This window comes from Diadema setosum, chromosome 6 (genome assembly GCF_964275005.1).
Source record: "Diadema setosum chromosome 6, eeDiaSeto1, whole genome shotgun sequence".
Taxonomy (NCBI): Eukaryota; Metazoa; Echinodermata; class Echinoidea; order Diadematoida; family Diadematidae; genus Diadema; species Diadema setosum.
Genome location: NC_092690.1, coordinates 37,033,188 through 37,052,644, shown reverse-complemented (window position 1 = coordinate 37,052,644; position 19,457 = coordinate 37,033,188). Strand labels below are relative to the sequence as shown.

At 36.8% G+C, this 19,457-nt stretch overlaps 1 long non-coding RNA gene across 1 annotated transcript; it reads left to right on the top strand.

The window, feature by feature from the left end:
- Positions 1-825: 825 nt before the first annotated feature.
- LOC140230270 (uncharacterized) lies at positions 826-7,653 on the top strand. Its single transcript, XR_011901374.1, has 5 exons — positions 826-1,207; positions 2,704-2,832; positions 3,180-3,235; positions 6,375-6,554; positions 7,130-7,653. It is a non-coding gene; the product is annotated as an uncharacterized lncRNA (long non-coding RNA).
- Positions 7,654-19,457: the final 11,804 nt, after the last annotated feature.

The window sequence follows — 19,457 nt, the reverse complement described above, 5'->3', positions numbered from 1 at the left end:
CCCACAATGTTATGATTTTGAGGATTAAAATTTTATGTTCAATCCACACTCGAATAACAGAAAAAATAAACAGTGAATGCTCAGAGACGTTGACTCTATCATAATCTGATTTGCATATGTGACCCTGCACCTCAAAACAAACAAAAAGTCGCCAGACATGAATTTTTAGTTAAGACCATATTCTGAAAAAGTAGACTTTAAGCTTTAAAATGATGTATAACTTAAATCAAATGGACTCTCCTAACCTATCTAAATATTGGAAAAAAAAGTACAAACTCAGGAAAAGTGTGAACTGAGAAAAGAGGCTCTGAAGTACAGTGTCTATATTCAAGCGCTTAATCTTTACCAAACCGTGCTGGCTGCGCGATGAATAGGAAAAAAAAAAAAACGCGAAGTAAACCACCAGAGTAACAACAAAAAAGGGATTATCAAATTAAACTGAAATTAAGCATGCCTCATTAGCATATTCTGTCCATAATCAATGCCAACTTTCAAAGCAGTAGCACTATCCTGTCAAAAGTTATTAGAGTTGAAAGTGAAGAGTGTGGAAAAGGTTTTTCAGAAATGAAAAAGGGATTCTAAAGACACACTTAATCACACTATTCTACCAAAAATGTTTGAGATAAACTGCTAAAAAAACACACTTTCCTGCCCGTTTTATGATACGAAATTTTAACATAATGTAAAAGAAGACCCGCTCTTTCAGAAAATATGAAAAAGTCTAGTTCGGCTAGGTTGACCCATTTCACTTATTTTCAGTCCTCACACAAAATCAGTGTGTGCGACTTTATGCTCGTTTTGAGGTGCACGGTCACATATGTCACTTTAATTGTGACCAATTTCATAGCTGTGCCAGAATGCGGCAAATATTAACTTCTGACTTTATCTATGTTTTATTCAACACAACTTTCTTGCTTGCTTATGCTATAACTATCGTGGGAACTTGTACTTCTAGTTCATCGAAGTAAGTAATAATGTACAACGTTTGAATATGAAAACATCTGTCATGCGCATGCCTGCTATCACTTGGAATGCGATTGACATATCAATTGTTACTTCTTGTTACTTCCAGGTGAAGATGAACGTAATGTAAATGGTCGAACGAAAGCTGTTGTCGCAGGTGTCTTGTCTGTTGGCGGGATCGCTCTTATTGGGATTATCTATTTTGGTGTAATAAGATATCGCAAGACATGTCATGGTCGTAAAGGTATGTGGCTTACGTAGGGTCGGAAAAAAAAACAACAACCTTGAAGTAATTGTCTTCGACATCCATACGAATTTGTTTAATCTCTTTGCGTGCACATGCAGACCAATAATGATTTTATTTTTCTAAACGTTTGCTCCAACGATAGCACGATAAGCGTGAACGTTATCCTGCTTTACATCACGCGATTTTTGTCGAAAATATGTCGTCAATGCAAAAGCCTGTGTCATTCCATAGAATACAGCACCAGCAGAAAACGAAAAATATGGGCACTTGAATGATGCATTTTGAATAGTGTAATCCAAAGGTGTGTCCTGTTTCTATGCTGCTTGACATGTAGTCGTTATAACTGTATAAATGAATTTATGGTGCTATTACATAAAAATGGAGAAAGTTCCAATAAATGAACAAGTCGTGTTTCGTAATCAGCTTAACTTCAACCAAACAACAAAATAAAACCTGTAGAGGAAATCAGAAATAATGATTTTGAAAGCTTAACTTGTAGTCATGAGACGGGACGTCAGCATTATATCAATATCATAATGTTTATTGTAGACATCCGTTGACAAATATCAATACAATTTTGTTTCTTGAAATGAAGCAAAAAAAAAAGACAATGCGTTACTATTACTCAAGATTATTGTAGCTATAATGATCACTCTGAAAAATATGAACGAATATATATTCGCTTTAAACAGACAAAGAAATGATTTCTAATATGATTTGTGTGCAAATCAATGAAGAAAATGGTAAAGTGGTGACTACAAAATCTCGTTATTATAGAGTGTCAGCATGTAGTAGGGTGTTATCTCTGTTCTAATTCCATAAACTATTTCCAATCTTCGAATTCTGTATGTTACCGCTATTATGTTCGTGCAATTGAAGTCCAATTGAAGAGTTTGTTCGAAAAAAACAAAACAAAACGATAAGTCCATTTTTGAAGATTTTGAAGTACGGTCTCTGTCATTAAGTACAAAATAATACCTTTTTAAATGATATATTGGTCACTACATATAAAGCTCCATTTTGAAGTTATGATCAAAAGAAGCACACATTTTCTTATTATTCTCTTTATTTTTCTTGACCTTTAATCGCAAATATCTCCATTTGGCAAATATGGACTTATCGGTTTTTGCGAACAAACTCTTCGATTGATATCTAATATTGAGTGGTATATCAAACAAAATTAAAAGTTTCATAACTCCCTGATGCATAAAAAGCCTTATATCGGTACAGCCACATAATTATGCTAGTTGTCCTTACCTCAAGATTTCCCCAGTTTTATTCATATCCGCAGTGTATTTTTTTTTTAATATTTATCCTTTTTATTACGGTAAAAAGATCTGATCCATATGGTTGCTTCATTCCACTGTATCCGACGAAACTAATTGTGAGAGGCTTTCTCAAATGAGAGCGTTGTGATAATTAGAATTTACCAGTAAAATATAGTGACACGCCATCGATTACTTCAAATGTTGTTATTCTTGTCGACTTTACAGACTCACCCGATGCTACAGGTAAGGCAAACGAACGCAATGAGAAATTGGTCATCAGAATAAAACTTTGCTTTCTTCGGTTCTTCAGCAAAGTGTGTACTGCGTGTAATTGCGGACATCGTGCTGAGGAAGGTAGGTACAAAAGTAGTTCAAATTTGACACAGAATTCCTAAATATGACATACATTAACATCCTCGATAATATCAAGTACGATTTTCAAAGATTCCTATTAGGAAAGCGACTCACCCTCGCAAGGCAACACATCGGAATATTAAATATATTAGTTATTAATGAATGACTATTCATCATCTGAAAGACAAAAAGGTTTAAGGTTGTGACAAAGTAATATACATCTCGCATTTGTGATATCTGTCTCCCAATACAAATATATATTGTCATCTTTTTGAGTAAATATTTAACAATGGTATATACCTTTCTACTGCACTCTTATAATTGGTATAATTATTATTATTTGACAGATACTGGAGGGAGTGGAGAAACATTAATGTCTCAGATATCCAAGGTCATCCCTCAGGTAATTATTCACTTCAATTTGCTCAAATCAGTGTTCAGTGTTTTAGATTTAGATGATTTAAAAAAGCTGCTCCCTTACAGGGTCATTTCCTTACGTTATCACACAAAGAAATCATATTAATCAGATGGTAGATACATGAAGCTGCGAACGTCCAGCTCTGTGTTATCGAAGGGTAAGGTTTTTGGCAATGTCATTTAATCTTCAAAGAATATCACGCAAAAGGAACAAAAGTTGTGCCTCGAAATTGAAAGCCGTCTTTTTAATGAGAAAAATAAAAAGAGATGTTAAGAAAGAAAAACCAAAACCCCCTTTCACAAATTAATGACGTGTGAGCGGGGAACACAATACCACCAGGCTACTATTTGACGCATAAATTTGTGATATGTGGACATGAAATATCGTCGAATTGTCTAACAATTCGGTGTGTAGTGAAATTTGTGTAGTTAATGATTGGTTTCAAATAAATAGGCTTCAATTAAATATGGGTAAAACATGTTGTATGCGTAAGGTCTAAAACAAATGTATTGTAAATGAAGTTGACATGTGACCCTGCACCACAAAACCAACAAAAAGTCGTCAGTCATGGATTTTTGGTTACGGGGCAGATGCTGAAAGAACATACTCTAAGCTTTATAATGATGTAGGACTCAATTCAACTGGACTCCCATAACGGGAAAGAAAGCACGCACTCTAGAAAGTGTGAACTGAGAAAAGAGGCTCTGAAGTACAGGGTCTATTCAAGTGCTTAATATTTACCAAGCCGTGCTGGCTGTGTGATGAAAGAGACAAAACACGGGATATAAATTACTGAGCAGCAACAATGAAGGGATTATTAGATTATGCTGATATTAGCTGTACACTATTAACACATTCTGTCCACGATTAATGCCAACTTTCAAAGCAGTAGCATTATCCATTCAAAAGTTATTAGACTGTGAAAGTGAAGAGTGTGCAAACGATTTCAAGAAATGAAAAGGGGCCTCTAAGATATACCTCATCATTCTACTCTCCCCCAAAAAGGGTTGTAGAATATTGTTGAAAACGCACTTTCCCTTTCATGTTATGATCCGAAACTAGAGAATAATGTAGAAGAAGCATAGCAGCTCTTTCATAAAATATGAAAAACTCAACATTGACTCGGTTGACCCGTTTCACCTTTTTTTTTTAGTCCTCACGTGGAATCAAGGGCTGCGACTTTTTGTTTGTTTTGTGATGCACGGGCACATAAATGTGTTAACATTTGTAACATTTCTTTTGTTAAGTCAGTGAAATTTCTGCGTGTAGTCATTGATGAAGAGTTGAAAATTAAGCAACATGTTGATATCGTGTTTGTGAAAATAAGAAAAACAGCATATTTTACCGTTCAATATACGAGTTAGACCTTATCAAACCTTGATCTTGCCACACCTAGCTTACTACAGTATTGGTTTGGGGAACAGTGCAAATATGTCATTTGAATGGAATTGAATTCTAAATCTTCAGAAACGTGCAATAAGTATAATGACAAACTACAAACCATATTCGTATTCTAGTCAGCTGTTCGGAATTGTTTTCCTTTTCTTATATTCGATATTAGTAAGACTCAAACTATTGGTTTAACGTATATGCTTTAGAAATGTGTTGCCATGTTCTTGTCATTTTTATTTTATAAAGAAAAATGAGTTAAATACATGTTACACAAAACAGGGGAAGATTATGTTTACATTACCCAATTTTAAGCGTGAGTTTTTACGATCCAAAATCAGATATTTCAGCAGTAAAATGATAGTAAGCAGTGCGTTTCTATGTCTTCAGTGTAAGCTGAGAAAAGAGACTCTGAAGTACAGTGTCTATTTAAGCGCTTAATCTTTACCAAGCCGTGCTAGCTGTGTGATGAAAGGTACAAAACACAGGATGTAAATTATTGGAGCAACATCAATGACGGGATTATCAGATTACACTGAAATTGAGCATGTTGTATTAAAACATTCTGTCCGTGATTAATGCCAAGCAGCAGCATTATCCTTTCAAAAGCTGTTGAAATTGAAAGTGAAGAGTGTGCAAAGGATTTTAAGAATAAAAAGGGGCCGAAAGAAATACCTGATAATCAGAGTCTCAACCCCCCCCCCCCACAAAAAAGTAAGAAACCTGCTGAAAACACACTTTCCAATTCATGTTATAATCCAAAGGTAAAGAATAACTTAAGATAATGACAGCTCTTTCAGAAAATATGAAAAACTCAAAATTGATAGAACAAAATAGTTAATTTGACTTAAATCAAACATCAAGAGCCGTTGGTATATAAGACGAACTGTATTTCGTTGCTAAGAACGACTATCACTCTTTGCTAACTTTGCAGCGTTGCTTCCTTGCTCAAACTAAATTCAGAAGGAATTAAACAATAATATTTTCGTTTTAATTTTGCTTTAAGTGTTTGAGTCGGCCTCAAAATCCATTGTAAGAGTAATGATATGGTTCCTAATGATTTTGCACGTCCAACTCTTTCTACCGTGTGGGCTCTTTCTGCGCAAACTTGTGCAGTAATTAAATATATTTTGGGGGCCTGTAAATTAATGTATTGATCTTGTTTTAAAATTCAAGTTGTTATACTTGGTTTAAACCGCTGTGGGTCTTAGTATGTAGACATTGCATATTGTTTCATCAAAAAAGAATATGGAATTGTGTACATTTGTAGCAAAATGATATTATCTTGTAGTACCATTTCGTTTGATTGTAACATTTATGAATTTCAACTTTCTGTGAGCACTTCAAAAAGTTCATGATGGCTTTTTTTAATATCCGAATGTTATGCGTCATCTATGCCGATTTTCTTTTCTTAATCATTCGGTAACCCTTGTTCAATCGGTTGATAATTGAATTAATTTATATGCTGATAAAAAAAGGATATGCTTCAATACTCCAACATTTTTAACGTTTCCGAAATATTTGTTAAAGCTGTGCAGAGATCTTAAAATACGCTCTTATATTCCTGCCAATATATTTCCTGTTAATTTACTTTTGACTCAGACTGAAAGTGAAAAGACATGAAGGGTTGAAAAATGGATCGATCAAACAAATGTGTATTTGTATTAATCATTTCTTTTTTATTCCATTTGCTGAAATCATTTTTAACTAACATTATATATCATATATTCTATAGGATCAGACAAGGAATCAAAAGAGCGACAAATGTGATGACCTTCATGGCTGCGAAGCTCAAATGGGCTGTGATCATGAAAAGATGCAGAAGCTTGATAACTCAGCCGACGTTAAGGGCGCATACCTTTCGTCGAAGGTCCCAAGCCCTTTAAATGAGGAGGGAAAGATTTCCGCATGAAAGGTAAGAAATCACATAAATGTCAGTTCTCTGATGGGATGTAATCATTGTAAGCAGTTCATTATTGCGACTTGTCATCAACAATTTCATTATTTGACATGAAATTAAACACACGTGACCACTATGAAAAGAAGTTGTGCAAACATCATCAATAATTGTCATACTATGTGTTACCGTATAAATTAACAATAATTTAAGATATAGATTACAAAGATATTGTAGATTGCACAAACTCCCTGGTGTTTGAGCATTTGGCACAAGATTTGACACATATGAACACAATACATGTAGTTTTAAGATGAGAAAAGCACATATTTTGTCAGTGTTAAACAATACATTGCCATAGAAGCCTCTCTTTTGTTTTATTTTGTTTTTTGGTTTTTTGTTCAATTAAAACATGCACAAATATTCCGAAATAAGCTTACTTCCTCAGTTATAGTTCGGGTTATTTCCGACATTCAGTGATAATCGTAGTTAATCATGAAATTCCTTAAAACATTTAATCGCAATATACGTAAACAAAGGAATTCCTGCTTGAACCAAGTTGTATACATGTTTTTCATATTTTCAAAGAACAGGATGACTGCGTTAGACGTTATCACCGATCTCTTTCATAACGGGGCTGGCCGAGATGCACCCTGCGTGTTGACGGTGCTCCTATTGTCAATTACGTTTTTGCATGCATACGAGTATATGCGACGGTGCATCACAAAACGAACAAAAAGTCGCTCACACTAATTTTGCGTGAGGACTTAAAATAGATGAAATGGGTAAACCTAACCGATCTTGACTTTTTCATATTTTCTAAAAGGGCAAGACTTCCTGTACATTATGCTAAAATTTAGGATCATAAAATGGGCAGGAAAGTGTGTTTTTAAGCAGTTTCTCTAGAACATTTTTTGGTAAAATAGTGTGATTAGGTGTGTCTTTAAAATCCCCTTTTTATTTCTTAAAGAGCTCGCACACACTCTTCATTTTCAACTCTCATAACTTTTGACAGGATGATGCTACTGCTTTGAAAGTTGGCTTTAAGTATGGACATAGTGTTTTGATCAGGCATGCTCAAATTCACTTAAATCTCATAATCCCTTCTTGTTATTACTCCAATGATTAACATCCTGTTTCTTGTCCCATTCATCGCACAGCCAGCACGGCTTGGTAAAGATTAAGCGCTTGAATAGACACTGTACTTTTCTCAGTTCACACTTTTCCTGAGTGTGTGCTTTCTTTCCAAAATTTAGATTCCAGTTATACATCATTTTTAATCTTAAAGTCTGCTCTTTGAGAATATGCTCTTAACTAAAGTGTCATGTCTGGCGACTTTTTGTTTGTTTTGTAATGCGGGGTCATATATGTGACCGTGCACCTCAAAACGAACATAAAGTCGCACACGCTGATTTTGCGTGGGGACTGAAAATAAGTGAAATGGGTAAACCTAGCCGAACTTGACTGTTTTCATATTTTCTGAAAGAGCGGGTCTTCTTTTACATTATGCCAAAATTTGGTATTATAAAACGGGCAGGAAAGTGTGTTTTTTTAGCAGTTTATCTCGTACATCTTTGGTAGAATAGTGTGATTAGGTGTGTCTTTAGAATCCCTTTTTCATTTCTGAAAAACCTTGTCCACACTCTTCACTTTCAACTCTAATAACTTTTGAAAGGATAGTGCTACTGCTTTGATAGTTGGCATTAATTATGGACAGAATGTGTTAATGAGGCATTTCAATTTCAGTTTAATTTGATAATCCCTTCATTGTTGTTACTCTGGTGGTTTACATCCTGTTTTTTGTCCCATTCATCGCACAGCCAGCGCGGTTTGGTAAAGATTAAGCTCTTGAATAGACACTGTACTTCAGAGCCTCTTTTCTCAGTTCACACTTTTCCTGAGTTTGTGCTTTCTTTCCAATATTTAGATAGGTTAGGAGAGTCCATTTGATTTGAGTTATACATCATTTTAAAGCTTAAAGTCTGTTCTTTCAGAAAATAGTCTTAACTAAAAATTCATGTCTGGCGACTTTTTGTTTGTTTTGAGGTGCAGGGTCACATATATCCTACATGGATAACACAAAAATTTCTCAGTGCTATATCACTTTTACCTTGAATGAATATGACAGTAAGATCACATGAAAGAGTGCAGCTGCTGTACATTTGCTTTAAGATTTTCATATGATGTCTTCAATGTTTATGCAAATGTAATCTATCAATGATCTTAAAAAAAAAGAAATATATCTGTACTTTGTTATAGTAGTCAGTACCTTCCTAAATTGAGAGTGTTTGAAGGAATAAGAAGTCAAATAGTGCATTTGGTAATGTGTAATTTCCTCCCGGAACTCAGTATGGTGTGCGACAAGGATCATCGCTTGATCCTTTGTTGTTTTTGATACATATCGAAATTTATCAAAATTATTTTCATGTTCATGATTTCCAGCTACATTAGTTTATTACTCTCTCTCTCTCTCTCTCTCTCTCTCTCTCTCTCATAGACAAATACAGTAGTCTCCGCATAATCGGGTAGGCTCGGGCAGAGCGTTTCTTACCCGAGTAAGCAGAGCACCCGATTAACAGAAGAATACGTCTCATTTACAATTGACACACACAATGTGTATTCACATGCATTTTACACTGCACCAAACACCTACACTGTATGCTGAACAAGCGTGCTTGCACGGCACATTTACATACCTTACACTTGCTCAGTCACGAGCAATAATTTACACTCTTTTTATGGACAAATATTTCTTCAGAAAACTTTGTCGTTTGACTATAGACTCCTCACTAACACGCAGGCGTTTTCCGAAATGAACACGTCTCTTTCCGTGAACCAGCCACGTAGGACGTTGGGTTACTTTTCGAAAAGTGACTGGGGAAGAGGAAAATTATGGAGCTGGTGCATGGTCTGATTTTCATTGCAAACTTCTCGTACTGTGAATGTTGTTGCGGAGCAAGGGAGGAGCGCATTTGTGTTCAACTGTTGTCTGTCTATGCAATTGTGAGTGCCAGCTAATTGTGTAATATTTGTTTTCTTGTGGCAAGTCGCTACGTGTACATGTGTTTTCATGTTTAATCACTCCCCAAATGATTGGTGGTCTTTGCAAATTAAGCAGAGAATGCGATTAGCCGTGGACAATTTGACATGTATGATTTCTGAAAGTGTTATATCTGAGATAAAATGTGGGTACAAATTAGATTAGAAGTAAATTATTTACCCATTTATGCAAAGAAGCGACCCGATTATCAGGTAGTTTTAATGTGCGTTGGAACTGGCTCTGACATTACTACACAATCAAACGCAGTACCCGTTTAAGCAATACCCGATTACGCGGAGAGTACTGTATTGCTACTCTGATGATGGTTCTTAATGCTGACATAAGAAAATCATTTACATGAGTTTGTCAAAATAAGTTATCAATGTTCGCCGTATTAAGTGTATTGTTTATCTAAAGAGGTAAAATTACTCCGTTAGTCATTGATGATCTGACTTGCAAATCTCTATTGACAGAATCTGTTCGAACCAATGTTGGGTGTCATTTGAGGAATAGGATATATTCTGTATACATTTGAGGATTCTAAAAAAAGTCTAGTCAGTCTTTTCCTCCGAGTAGTCTTGTTTCTGTCCCAGTCTGGTTTCATGTATGTTCATTTGTTTGTCTTTTTTATGTTGTTTTTGTTCAGTTTGTCCGTCTGTCTGTAGTTGGCTTCCAAACCCTTTTTGTTGCTGTTGTTGCTTTTTCAATCATTTTTTTGCCGATCTTTTCTCTCTTTTTTTTTTTCTAAGAGTGGCCCACACTAAGCATGCATTGTCTTTTCATTGGGCACGTCCGGTTCTCACACAATTCGTAATTGTTGAGATTACACTCCACTTATAGTGTATAGTTACTGTAAGGTTTCAATTATTGTTGTTTACTCTGCTCAATTCACCGGCATTATTTTTGTCACTAAAAAAAGTAAGATATCCATCATGCTAATTAAAAAAAAAGAACTAATTTTGAATTTGAACTTATCTCCTGGCATATATTTTGTACTTTATGGTGGTCATAATTCATATTCGCTATATTGTAAATTTGATGCATAAATTTTTGTCTGTAATGAGCAGTCTCAGTGATTGATTTGATCGATAATAAATATGACAAAGATTTTTTTTTTTTTTGGCACGTCATATTATGTTGTCCACGGTGCTACTGAGTCCCAACAATTTTGTATTTTGTATAGAGTCCAACTGACAAGCCTGGCTTTTTAAGGGGCCTAAAAATATCCACATGTAACTCATGATATTGTATCTAAAAATGACTTATGTAATTTCTGATATTTGCTTGGTTTTGGGTTTAAAATGATTGGTAATTGAATTTAAATTATGAAAACGACTAAAAGAATGTGTCTGATTTTTTTTTTCTTCAAACAAACAGTTTGTTAATCGTTAATCAGTTTAAGACGCTCCTTATAGACTTATCTTATTAGTATATAGTTCTTTGGAATTGTCCAGTTGTTAGTCGGTCGATGGAGGTGCACACTGATTTTTATTTTCAGTACATATCGCATTTATACATTGTATCTATTATATGTTTGTATTTTTGTATTTGTATTTGGCATGTTTGTATTATTCTGATATATATATTGGTCTACATATCATTTTTTTTTTTCCGGTAAACTGTGCGCTTAGAAACAACCGTATTAAGAGCTGTACAAAATATGCTGTATTGTTATTATTAAATTAGATGGCGTGATGTCACTGAAAATCATTTGTTGAAACAGGTGGAGAAATGTGATGAAGGAAGAACAACTGGTGTTAAGTTTTAGGCTAAAATGGATATATAGGGAGGATGGCTAATGACACCACAGTCATATAAAAAAAATCTTGCTCACAACTTGGTAAACTGTTTTGGAGGTTTATGGATTTGTCATACTGAATAGTGACCTTCGAGTGTATAACGCTTCGCCCATTTTCGGCAAAAATATGCCTCTGTTCCGTATTCGAAATAATGATTTTAGGGGAGAATCTCCTTTTGCAAAAGATATGTGACCCTGCACCACAAAAAAAAAGAAAGTCGCCAAGCATGGATTTTTAGTTAAGAGCATATCCTGAAAGAGCAGACTTCAAGCTTTAAAATGATGTATGACTCATATCAAATGGACTCTCTTAACCTATCTAAATATGGGAAAGAAAGCACACACTCCAGAAAAGTGTGAACTGAGAAAAGAGGCTCTGAAGCACAGGGTCTATTCAAGCGTTTACTCTTCACCAAGACATGCTTCCTGCGGAATGAATGGGACAAAAAACAGGATGAAAACCATCGGTTTAACAAAGAAGGGAATATCAGATTAAGCTGAAATTGAGCATGTTCTATCAACACATTCTGAAGAAATGAAAGGGAGACTCTAAATACACACCTAATCACACTATTCTAAAAAAGCGTTCGAGATAAATTGCTAAAAAACACGTTTTCCTGTTCATTTCATGATATCAAATTTTAACATAATGTAGAAGAGGGCTTGCTTTTTCAGAAAATATATAAAAGTCAAGATTGACCTTTAAATCGACCCTATTCACTTATTTTCAGTCCTCCACAAAATCAGTACGTGCGACTTTTTGTTCGGTTTTTGTTCGGTCACATATGACACGTCAAAATAATAGTTTTCAACAAGACACCTCTGTTTTATGAAGAATGGTTTCTGATTGGTATCATCTGACTGAAAGATACTTTCATTTCGAAGGGAATAGAAAACGGCGAAAGAAGTGATATTGATACTGAAATCTAGAAACAGTAAAAGCGGGTCAATCTTAATTATTTGAAACTACGCCAAGCTAAACTGAAAAATATCCAATGAAAGGGAATAGAATGCTTTCTCAGTTGCTGTTCCACGCATGGAAGTGGGGAAAATTGTACAGTGATTATGTGATGTAACTTTCATATATTTCCATAATCAATTGATAAAGGAAGAAGGAGTGTATGGCCTACCCGTTGTTTTTTTTTTCTTTTAAGAAAATGTACCTGGGACGAGATAACTTGGCGGATACGGGGGGGGGGGGTACTGGACGCCCCATTGAATGTTGGTTATTTTACAATGAAAGTATGCACCAGAAAATAGGGTTAAACCTTCTTTTTTTTTTGTCAGCTGATGAAACCGGGAAGTGCGACCTTGCTTTACGCTTTGCCCACCCCCCCCCCCCCCTCCTAACGAAAATCCGGGATCCGCCAGTGAGAATGCAATATGGCTATTAAAAAGTAACAAGTTGATTCATTGCAAGGTGTCAAATAAGTGGAAAATAAGTGATATCCAAAACGTTTGTTTTGTTGTTATTTATTATTTTTTTATGTTTTTTTTTTTGGGGGGGGGGGTGTACGTGTAAAATGAATAGCAGTTTTTTGGTCTGGTCAAGGCTAAATCAGCATTTTATTGTATGTTATGCAATATTGATGTTTACACATCCATGTATTGCATTTTTATCAAAGAGCAATGAAGAGGATTAAATAGTCGATTTTTATGTTGTTGTTTGTGTGTGTGTGTGTGCATTCATGTAGGGAAAATATAGGTGGAAATACACGTTTTTATCACATCCACGGAAAATGCGTGGGATTAACAAATTTTATTTTGGCAGATCTTTGTTTAATCTTCGAAATAATGTATTGTCTCGCCCACCGGAGGTGAAGGCGAGACTAAGGGATCCAAATGGCGTCCGTCCGTCGTGCGTCCGTCGTCCGTCGTCCGTCACAAATGTTAAAGTTTACCTGCAAGACTCTCTTATGATGCATAACTTGGCAACTGTTACAGCAATGGCAGCCACACTTGGGTGATAGAAGCACTAGGGGGATCTTCATGTTATGGTGTTGTCGGAGGTCGTGTGATGATGTCAAAGGTCATTTGAGGTCATATATTAAAGAGTATGTGCAAGACTCTCTTTTCTATGTTAAAGTTTACCTGCAAGACTCTCTTTTGACAAATAACTTCACACAAAATGCTTGGATTACCAGCTAACTTGGGTCATAGATACACTGGGGGAACCTTCATGTTATGGTGCAGTAAGAGGTCACATGATAAGGTCAAAGGTCATTTGAGGTCATACGTTAAAGTTTACTTGCAAGACTCTCTTATCACACGTAACTCAGCACATGTTGCTACAATGGAAATCAAACGTGGGTGATGGTAGATGTCTCTTGGGAAGTTGAAGGTAACCACATGGTCAAAGGTCACAGACAGGGGTCAACGAACTTTTAGGGCCCAATGTTAAGTTTTTAAGGCGCATTTCGTTTATGGCTCATAACTTTTGGTCTCTTTGTTCGTTTGTGACCAAACTTGGATGGTAAATGTCCCTTGGGGTGTTGAAGGTCACCACAAGGTCAAAGGTCATAAGCAGGTCAATTAACTTCTGGGAGTTATAAAAATATTAATTTCTTGTACGCGAATGGGCGAGACACAACTTGGCACTTGCCTTGTTGGATTTTGTTTGCTGTTAGCAATGGTTATGCATGTAAATGCAAATTTTAATGTTATTAAACAAGATAGTTGCTGTGCGATGGCAAAATGTGAGAATATAGCGTATTAGTAGTCAAAATTATATAGATGATGACTGGCGGGGGAGGGAACATACCGAATGTTCCACAAGAAGGTTTTGAAATGCTATTTGGGGGACTTACAGCCTCCCGAAATAGCATTTGAAATCCTTAGGGTGGAACGTTTGGTACATGTTCCCGACAACAAAAGTCATCATCTGTTATAGTATATGGGTTAGTCAAATCTGCCTTTTTACATTGTATGGAATAGGCAAATGTATCCTATCGACTGTGTGAAAAATATGATCGTTCAATCGTTTGGTATCGTTTGTCATTTGTTACGTGAAAATGTTTCCCCATGGGAGAACATTACAAAAATGTTATGCCCATGTGCGAACAAAACTAATGTGCCTCCATCACGTGACTGTGTTTAGCCAATCTCTAATCGGTATTTGACTAACCATTGGATATATTGAAGATTGTAATGTTCTGTTTCGTAAGAAAATGTATAAACGTAAGGTATGTGTGATTCACAATGCAATAGAATATTCGCACTTGTCTTGAAATCCACAATTTCATTTTTATGTGTCAGATTGAATAAAATTTGTTTGTTTTGTAGTACTCTGCAAGATGATGTTGCTCGAACCTACTTTGTTTGTGAAGGTGCGTATGTGCATGTGCATAATTATGTTTATTGTGTTTGTGTGTGTGTGTGTATATATGTAAGTTTAAAATCGCGAAGTCTTCGTGAACTTTTGACGTGCGGTCATACTGGCAAAGCAAGGAATTTTGGTCATTGGTACGCGCGCGCAATAAAGTATATAAAATATAAAAAGAGCGCGGCGTCCAGTGGCTAGTGGTTGTGACGTAGCAATGCACATCTGGGGGGTGTTTCACAAAGCTGTTCTTAAAGTTAAGATGGACTTAAGACCGACTGGTGATCAGTTCTTATGTGCTATACATTATCAGATTCTCAATATTTCAGCACAAGAACTGATCACCAGTCGTTCTTAAGTCCTTCTTCACTTTAAGAGCGGCTTTGTGAAACACCCCCAGTACATGACAATGGTCTCGCTCTTCGGAGACACCGCCCGCAAACAGATCATTAAGTTTGGCGGGGGTGAGGGAAATATCCCTATTGGAGTGGGACATTTTGCGAGAAGTTTTGCGAGAAGTTTCGTGGGATGTTTGCCGCCACCGTGTTCACATTGGCAAAACTTCGAGATCCTAAATATCGCAAACCTAAAGGGATGGTACAGTATTGGTGGAGAGGAGAATTGGGTTTTAAACTTTTTGCGAGATACCAAGAAAACACTTATAAAATACTACAGAGCACACTATTTTAAGAGGAATTTTTAGTGATGAAAATTATATTATTTGGTGAAAATCGGGTTTGGAATGACTGAAACATCCAAAAAAAAAAAGTAAAACAAAGCGATCGTAAAAAAGTGTGAGTCCCACAATTTATTAGAATCGCTCTGTTTTGGATATCTCAGCCATTTGAAAACCAATTTTCATCAAATAAACGTTAAATTCCTCATGGAATTACATGCGCTTTCATATTTCATAAAAGGTTTCTCATTATTTCACACACACAAAATGTTAGAAACCTTCAAATAGGTCTCAACCAAAAATATACGATCCCTTTAATGTTCTCAATCTTTCGCCAGTCTAAGGTCCGTGTGTGTACAGTATGCGTGTGTGAAAAACATGATCTGATGTGTGCCTGTTGGGCATGCATATTTCTCTTTGTTGTCAATTTAGACGCTAAATTATGGATTTCTTTGTTCGGTTGCATAAGAACACCCGTCTCTTTTGGTAAGATTTACGCCGAGGCCATAGATAAATGGAGCTGATATTTAAAGGCGTACGGACCCTTGCCGTATACCGCATTGCCTTCATGCTACGCATGATGACATGGTTGACATCCGAATCGGTACGGGTCAAAGCGGGTTGACACGGGTCGGTAGGGGTAAAAAAAGGAGTGGGTTAAGGATTTTAAATACGGTTCGATACGGGTCAATACAGGTCTCAACGGCTCGAACCGTGTCGATATGGTTTTAATTCCCTTCAGAAGCGGTGTAGTAGGCGATTATGTCCCCCCTGGAGAAACACTCCGAGGGACCAAATCTCCGTGCCACATATCTGCATTTCTATCGGCGATATGGTCCTAGGTCTTTTCAGCACTGTCGGGAATTAGTGTCCCTACTCCCATACAGTAAATCTGCCAGCAGCGACAGCGCCAGCGGCCGATAGGTACTGCGACAGTAGAGGACATTAGGTCGAAATTTAATCATTTTAAATCTACAGATCAAGTGCTGTCTGTTTGATATCCATTACCGTATCTATTAATAGTTGAGTGGGAGTTCTGATGTGATTCGGATAACAAAATTACACTTCATAACCGAATATTAGTGTTTGATTCCAGACTCACGTGGTGACTAAGTTGTTACGTTCTACATAACACTCGGTCCCACACGCTCCTATTTTTGCAGGGTAAGAAAATTGTCCTATTCCTACTATGTTCCCGTTGTATTGCTTGAGTATGTTTCTGTGTTATTTACGGGTGCCTACACTTATTATCATTTTTTTTTTTTTGGGGGGGGGCAAAGTTAACCCCCACCCCCATTATCACGCGAATATAGTTCTAGCATATCAACTGCAGTGTTTCACAAGTTCTACGTCTGCATTCTGAATGACACCATTGGTATACCTTTCGTGAAATTCTTTTTTTGAAAAAAAAAATGATATTACACCTGGGGGCTGTTTCATGAACGTTGTCGGCCCTGACAAATTGTCAGTCTCCGACAGTTTCAGTAAAATCCTTGGTTTGGATTGGCTGTGAAGCTCTGCTCTCTAACTGTTACTATGGTAACTGCCGGAGACTGACATCTTGTCGGGGCTGACAAAATTTCATGAAACGGTTCCCTGTAGTGACTATTTTGTATAGCGCACATGTTTAATTTCGGTGCCAAAGGCGCTTTAAAAAGAAAGCAAAAAAAAAAAAAGAAAAATATACAAAGGCCTACATGTACGAAACATGACAACAGGGAAGTAAATGACAACGAAAAAGAGAAACATAATCCCTGATAAAGAACACAATGTTCTATTTATTATGGATTGCAGTTATATGTAGTCCTGAATGTGCGAAGAACATTTAATACCTGCGCCTAAGTTCAGATTTGAATGTTCCTGTAGATGAAAGTTGTCACATTGGGATATATTATCGATTCCACAGTTTGCATGATCCTATAACTGAGAGAGAGAGAGAGAGAGAGAGCGATCCCCACCTATGTTTATTTCTTTGTATTTGAATAGACAGTATATCTCACTTCTGGCCTCTCTCCTCCAATCACCGCAGCTCGCGGTCACAATGTTTGTGTATGATGCGTACACACACACGCACACACACACACGTGTCTCAGTGGCAGCATTGTCCCACACGTTTATGGATATAGCACCGAGCCTGGCATTGCGCAATTGCATGCACAAACTTCGGTCGTTCGGAGTTTACGTACCATTAGGCAGGATGACGATCGTCTGCCTTTAAGACAAAAATTGGGATTGTATTGCCATTGTTACACTGCGATTCGCGATGCTGTTTGGCAAGTACTGTATAACCCTCATCTGGACGAAGATCAGAGCTTTGAGCAAAATCACTATAGATTATACTTATCCTCCTTACCATGCTGGATCATGTATATTGTAGGTGACGCAATGGGCATGAAGGGAAATTTAGTTGTTTTCATCAAGGCCTTTGGTGAAAACAATATTCGAACGAGACATGAAACTCGTCACACTGACGAGTTAGGTGATACGCTTGGGGTCATCAGATGTCGGTCATCTGTGATCGACAAAGAAAATAATGTGATATAGGCACCTTGAAGTTATATTGAGCGTGCATGCAAAACCGTTTCTCTAACCTCTCGGCCACGGGACATCCACGGAAATGGTAAGGCAAAAAAGAAATGTATAGATATTACAGGGAGAAAAGTCAATGCCCACTCAACAAACGTGGCCGCGTGAACATGTATTGCATTGCTAGACGGAAATGCGGCCTTGTAACGACTGATGTCGCTATGCCATTTCTGGCAACTTGGGAAAAATACATGCCCTAAACATAAAACCTATAATTGGCTGGTTTGATACCTTGCCTTTAATCGCCATTTTCAGTGTGATGACGTCATCAAAGTACAAAACAATGACATGGTCTTGAAAGACAATTGTTCAAAGTACAACACCTCCGTCGTCGTCATTACACACTACGATCGGTTTGACAAAGTCAGCCTGCAAAATTTTGCAGCAGTCGAAACAATATGGTCTCCAACACAAAAAAGGAAGATGGTGCGTGTGTGTGTGTGTGTCTGTATAGGTGCGTTTATATACGAACGTGATTTCTACATGGACGAATATGTAATACAAAATTGAAGAAAAAAAGTAAAATAGCTAAGTATTTTGTTTCGTGATCTTGTGGGGTTCGAACCCCGCACGTGTGCAACCTCTCGTCTCTGAGACGTCGCCTTTAACCACTCGGCCATACGTCTCGACGAGAAAATATGAGGAACGTAAACATATGTATGTGAAAGATGAATCAGGAATCGTTTTGTCCACATTCCATTCTCATTTTCAGTTTTAAAATGCAAAATTGTCAAACTGATGAGGAGATTTCCAAAAATAAAATGCATGATTACTGCAGCTTATTCTCTCAGTTACCACATACTTAAGTTTCAGAGGAAATGGAGCAAAATCAGGTGAGATAAAGGTGCTTAAACGTTGTCAAGTCAATGCACATTAAAAAAAAAAAATCACCTCCCATAGACCTTTACCTTTAATCACATTTTGAAGTATGATGGTAAGTCTTCTCGAACCAAGAGTGTGGAACGTAAGCTTCTACGTGAAAGATGAATCATGACGATCACCCGTCACCGACACATCTTCAAAGGGATCAGTTATTAGAAGTGGAAGCCGTCGTGCCAAGCATATTGTCTCAGCAATTCCAAAGCAATGATACCCTTACATTTAGGCATACCATAATTTCCCTCTGAAATCAATGGTAGGTATTATTCATGTACAATTGCTTGCCTTGTCCATAAACTTTGCTTTACAAACTTTCAGTGAAACGTGTCATAACATAATTCTGTAACTCCATTAGCAGGGATTGACTACATAAAGAAAGATATATCAAATTGAACGCTTAGCGCGTATAACTAAGGGGGATTTTAGCCTGATGCTCTGTTCTTCACTGCTCAGATACCAACAACATTCATCACCTACGGCTACGTATAGAGACGAAAATAAAAGTTTTTCCTTTTCTTTGGCAGATAGACACACAACCCCTTTAAATCACACTATAATTGACATGGAGGGACATGAAAAAGTTCATCACTACTACTAAACAGTGATGCCTTCTACTCATGTGG